Source organism: Gossypium hirsutum, chromosome A05, assembly GCF_007990345.1.
Source record: "Gossypium hirsutum isolate 1008001.06 chromosome A05, Gossypium_hirsutum_v2.1, whole genome shotgun sequence".
NCBI lineage: Eukaryota > Viridiplantae > Streptophyta > Magnoliopsida > Malvales > Malvaceae > Gossypium > Gossypium hirsutum.
This window is the reverse complement of record NC_053428.1, coordinates 102,680,150-102,686,813: the sequence shown is the minus strand read 5'-3', so window position 1 is coordinate 102,686,813 and position 6,664 is coordinate 102,680,150.

The following is a 6,664-nucleotide window of genomic DNA, read 5'->3' as shown; positions in this document are numbered from 1 at the left end:
AAAATGGTAAATTACCAGAATCCCCCGGAATCTTGATATTTCTGCAACTTCGCCAGGTAAGTTCGTGTAACTTGAATTATATTCTTAAATGCTTGAAATGTATGTTATTGATGTGAATATGATTTGAATGTTCATTGTATGAAAATTGACGAAACATTGATATATTTGATAAAAATGGAAAGAAATCCCGGTTGAATGAAAGGAAAATTCGATGGATCTCTGAAAATGAATTGATGGTAAAAAAGGATCTAGCCCCGACGGGTGATCCTATCCTGATATAGCCCTCCCGAAGAATATGTGTAAAATGGATTTAGCCCGGACGGGTAATCCAAATTAGGGTCTGAATTTAGCCTGAACTGGTAATTCAGATCCAAGCTCATTAGAGTAATTGTGGTTGCAGGGGATTTAGCCTGGACTGGTAATCCCGACAATACTCTATGAGTTTATATTACAAGGGATTTAGCCTGGACTGATAATCCCGCTGTAAGGATGAGGTTTGCGGGAGTGTGCTCTCTGAAATGAAATGTGTAAGACCATGGTTGAAAGATACCATGGCAACATGATATGAAATGTGTAAGACCATGGTTGAAAGATACCATGGCAACGTGACATGAAAAGAATAAGACCATGGTTGAAAGATACCATGGCAACGTGACATGAAAAGAATAAGACCATGGTTGAAAGATTCCATGGCAACATGACAGAAAATGAGTAAGACTATAGTTGAAAGACACTATGGCATCATGTCAAAGATAAATTAGACCGTGGATGGGAGACGCTATGACATCTGTTGAATAATTGATATTCAGGTAATATGTATCAGATGACGAATGGTTATATAAAATGGTTGTGTGAAATGTTTACAAGAACTGGTCATATGGAAATATATGTACAAAATAGTTGTATGAAATAATAATGAAGATAGATAAACGAAATAAGAATAAGTACATGGAATATAATTTATGTTAAGTTTGATATAAACTATTACCGGAATAAATATACATAAAATATATAGATATGATGGAGTATGAAATATTGATATAATGAAATGAATGATATATACTTATGAAGAAACGGTAAGAGAATGATATGTTTCATGACATGTACATATATGATTATCTTTGATATATTGATACAAGAAAATTATGTAGGTAAAGACAATTATTAAACTCAAGAGTGACATGTCGAGAAAATAAGTATATCAATGTTGAATTTATATGAAATATGTACTAGTATACTAACAATGTTGCTGTTTGATGCTTATACAAGTGCCAAGCTATTGATTGAATGGTAATATATTTATTTATATGATGCATTGAATCGGTAAGTATTTAATTAAAATTTTTTAGGTGATCTGTAATGCTCTGAAACCCTGTTTCGACGACGGATATGGGTTAAAGGTGTTACAACATCGTTTGCTCAGTACCACGATTCACAACTCAGTATGGTTAATACCATACCTACGTTTCATAGCTCAGTATGGACAATACCATACCTACGTTTCATAACTTGGTATGAGAAATACCATAACTACGTATTATACCTCGGTATGGATAATACCATACATATGTTTCATAGCTCAGTATGGACAATATTATACCTACGTTTCACAACTCAATATGGGAAATATCATACCTACGTATTATAGCTCGGTATGGATAATACTATACCTACGTGTCATAGCTCACTATGGACAATACTATACCTATGTGTCATAACTTTGCCATGGATTAACCATGGTCTTATCCGTCAATTCATCACTTGTCACTAAACATACGTACTCAATCCTGCGTATCCCTTAATTTTGAACTTTCAATTCAATTTTTAAATTATTTTAACTTCATAATTCAATAGAAATATATGAAGTAATACATTATATCATTCTCACATTAACAATTAATCACAAAAGTGTAGCCATATGAACTTACCTGGTTAACTTGCAAAAGCTATAGAAATTCAGGGACTATTCAGCAACTTTTCTTTTTCCTCGTTTTATTCTCAGATTCTTGATATGAAGCAAAATTATGAAAACCCAACTTAAGAGCTCTCTCCCATGGCGTTTTGGCTGGCCATTTTGAAGAAAGGGTCTAGATTTCTCTTTTAATTAGATTTTTATCTATTAATCTTTTCTAAAATTCCAATTTTGTCTTTGTTTCTTAAATTTCCAGATTTTTCTCTGCCCATGCTGCCCAAAATATCTCCCTTGGGCTATTGTGCTCTTTAAGTCCTTTTTTGTTTGATAATTAAGCTATTTAATCCTTCTAGCAACTTTTACACCATTTTTAATTTAGTCATTTTTATTTAATTTACAACCCAAACATTAAAATTTTCTAACAAAATTTTAATATTAACTCAATAACACTCTATAAATATTTCTAAAAATATTATGGCTCGGTTTATGAATTCGAGGTCTCAATAACTCATTTTTGGCCAAATTTTTCTAATAAATTCTTTGCAATCACAAAATTCACTAATTCAAGAATATTTCTAAAATTCACACTTGACTCATCAATTTCAAATAATATATTTTTAATTCACTTGTCAGATTTTAGTGGTCTCGAACCACAATTTCTGACACCACTGAAAAGCGGACTATTACAACTCTCCCCCCTTTAGGAAATTTCGTCCTCGAAATTTCTCACCTAGTCGAATCAAGTCTTTCTATTTTCTTCTCAATGATATACCACATATAAATCCATCATAACTCATTTTGATTCAAAATTCGTATCAGAAGTCACATTAGAACTTGATATTATATGAAATTTAGCTAAACGACCACAACATCCTCATGTCACAACTTTATCATTAGCAATACAATTATCAAAAAATTCCCAGAAATCTTCTATCGAACCATAATCGAGATATCCAGATTATCAAACTTTAACCAATGCTTCTAACATGTCTGCATCTAAAATCTTTTAACTGATATCTATTCCCCTTTTCTTGGAACATATACAGCAATATCATTTTAGACAAATGCGATAACTTCAACACTCAGAACGATTTTATCCCATAATAACATTTCCCGATTAAAGCTGAACTGATAGATATACTTCTATATCATGTCTACCAGAATATGTATCCCTTACTCTAATGGTAAGTCAATTGAACACACAAAATTTATTCTCGAACCTGATGATAAACTCAAATGCGTATAACTCAATTAACCTTTTAAATAAATAACCCACTCCGATTAGAATAACTGAGTCAATTTTATCTATTAGATGATAACTTTTCAAAATAATCTATTTTTCTTGTTGTCAAGACAATCCAGGTATACCATATATCATATTTCTCTTAGAATACCAACTAAAAATTGCCACAAACTGCATTAACTCAAACGAAATATAACATCCCGTTATTAACTTGTTGACACTAACCAAGATTACCCAAAAAGTGAAAACCAATATACTAGTTTAAACTTACTCTTCCTCCATCTACACTTTTACTGATATCAATCCTTTCACGAAAGTTAGAATAAAATTACACCAAGTTCATTTCAATTATAACCATTGAAGCTTTGAACTATACCAAAGTCACAACCATCAAACAGACTAAAACCATTGTGCTATAATAAAACCAATGTTTGAACCGTATAGATTAAACAATATCTCATCCTCAATAGTGCTCTCCAAAGTAGGAGAGTAAAACCAGAAGTAATTCCAATAACAATCAATACAGTAATACAATTTCTATAATCTGAGATATTTATCACCAAACTCTCATGATCGAACCAGGATTTATAACAATAATATATATATTCCATCTCCAACCCATAAATATCTTTTATTGATGAACCATGTTTGATAGATATGATAAACCATAAGAATGACAAGAAAACTGTGATAATGATATCCAAGATGTGAAGCTATACTGAATTTCCGAGAATAAAAACCACATTAAATGATAAAAGATCGATGATATCTCAGAGAAAATCCAGAAAAAGAATATCACTCAGACACACTAGAAACAGATGTGATAAAAATAATGTAAATTACATATAAGTAATTCAGAACATCACCTAGTAAAAGTAGAAAATAGCTTCATATGAGTCTGATCATTAAGTCTTCACATAATAGATTATAAAGCCAAAGAAAAATAGAGCAACGTTGATCATGAATCAATCGGACTAACAATACTTCCATCTAACATTAAGATTAACCTGACTTTCTATATGATAAGATTCACATTTGAAAATAAACAGTTGTGCATACTTCTGAGGATAAAAGAACATATAGAATACCCAGAAGAGATCGCTATAAGATACCCGACTATAACAGTTGCATTTAGATATTTTTGCAATTTCAACACTATTCCACTGACTACTAAAGTCATCATTAATCTCACATTATCCCAATCACTAAAGAAATCAATTCAGAAGAAATTTCGGTTAACCCATTCTTTAAATACCATACCTGAATAAATTGATTACTCGTAAATAACTTCTTCCTTAATAGAGACATTATATATATCCCAATTTATCTTCAAAAAAATTTGATATCTTTTTTAAAACCGTCTTTACTTACTAACCTATTCTCAGTTCTGACCATATTATTAATCATGCAACCATTAAATTCTTCGCTTTCACACTTGTGAACTTAATCAATGTAAATCTTGTGAATTCTATTATATAAGACATACAGGTGAGGGTGTGAAGGTTGTAAAGCCTTAAATTTTAATTTTCTTATATTCACACGTATAACATAACATTTACCATCACCATAATCAATATAAACATTTATTCATACCTTTATGAATTCCATCTCCATTCATCATAAGTAACTTTTAATCAAGTACTTGAGTATTGCTTTTAACATTATCTCATTAAACCATTGATTCATAAATTGGGACACTACTGATTGTCTCATGCTCAGATGTTTGCATTGTACTATTAACTTCATCCTGTTCAGCATGTTCAGGTTTATCTGATATCTTTACAAACTATAAGAAAAACAAAGATTAGATCGGATCATTCACATCACACTATCACAGATTTATATGGCATGTATTTCTAGACACTTTACACATCTCATTCGTTCTGAGAATCGGCTAAACCGAAGCTCTCATACCAATAAATGTAACACCCTCAACCCATATCCATATCTGGAACAGGGTTACAGAGTATTATCGAGAATTTCTGAATAAGTACAGTTAAATCGAATCAAACTTACTATTCATAATAAAAAATATTTAAATCGTCCATTAAGTGGACCCTGAGGCCCAATATGAATTTTAGAAACAAATTAGAACTCATTCGGAGACTCAGAGAAATTTCCGTTGAACTATAAAATTTTTCATACACTCAAGGCTCACACGTCCGTGTGGCCTAGGGACACGCTCGTGTGGGTAGGCCGTGTGGTTACACACACCCGTGTACTGACCCCGGTAACTCTCTAACTTGTATATCATGAACAAATTGAGATCATATGGCCAAGTCACACACCCGTGTACTAGGCCGTGTGGTGAATTTAATTTTTGAATTTAAGGTGCAGACTTCACACGACCTGGGCACATGCCCATATCCTAAGACCGTGTCCTCTACATGGCTGAGACACACAGCCGTGTCTCTGCTCGTGTGGTCAATTTGAAGTTAAAATTCAAGATGCAAGGGACACAAGGCCACAACACATGCCCATGGGGCAAGCTGTGTGTCACACACGGCCTAGACACACGCCCGTGTATCTACCCGTGTGGACAAAATTAGGCCATTTTAAGACCACATTTCTCACCCTATTTATAAGCAATCCTAAAAACAACCTACCAACACAAAAATATGTCCAAATCAAGCAACCAAATCAACCCAAAACACAAGGTTTTCATCTACTTTATGATATAATATTTCTTTACTTAAGTTTACCAAAATAACTCCATTCATTACCTTACCAAGTTCAACTTCTAAACATAAGTATTCAAACATCAACATATTAAAATTACCAAATCATATCTTTCAAACTTTACCCTATACATGCCATATAAACCATAAGATGTTTTCAGAATCTACCAGTGGAACTCTGGATAGTGTGTCCTGATGCAATGATTTGATCCACTGATATCTCGTAAACCTATAGAAACAATTAACACACACAGTAAGCTTAACAAAGCTTAGTAAGTTCATTGGCCTAAAACATAAATCTTACCAAAATACCATAGCAATTCAATAAATAAGTATTATACACATATCTCATGTCATCCACAATTTCACACAATGAATTCATTTAGTTGAGCTCAATACCCAAATATCAATTCATAATTCAACACTTAGCCTCATCTGTCACTTACCCACACATGTCAAATTAAGGGATGGCTTACGGATTTGAGCACATCGTTTGCTTAGTGCCACAATTCATAACTCAGTATGGTTAATACCATATCTACGTTTCATAGCTCAATATGGACAATACCATGCCTACGTTTCAAAACTCGGTATAAGAAATGCCATATCTGCGTATTATAGCTCGGTATGGATAATACCATACCTATGTTTTATAACTCAATATGGACAATGTCATACCTATGTTTCACAACTCGGTATGGGAAATACCATACCTACATGTCATAGCTCAGTATGGACAATACCATACCTAGTGTCATAACTTTGCCATGGATTAACCATGATCTTATTCGTCAATTCATCACTTGTCATTGAACATACGTACTCAATCCT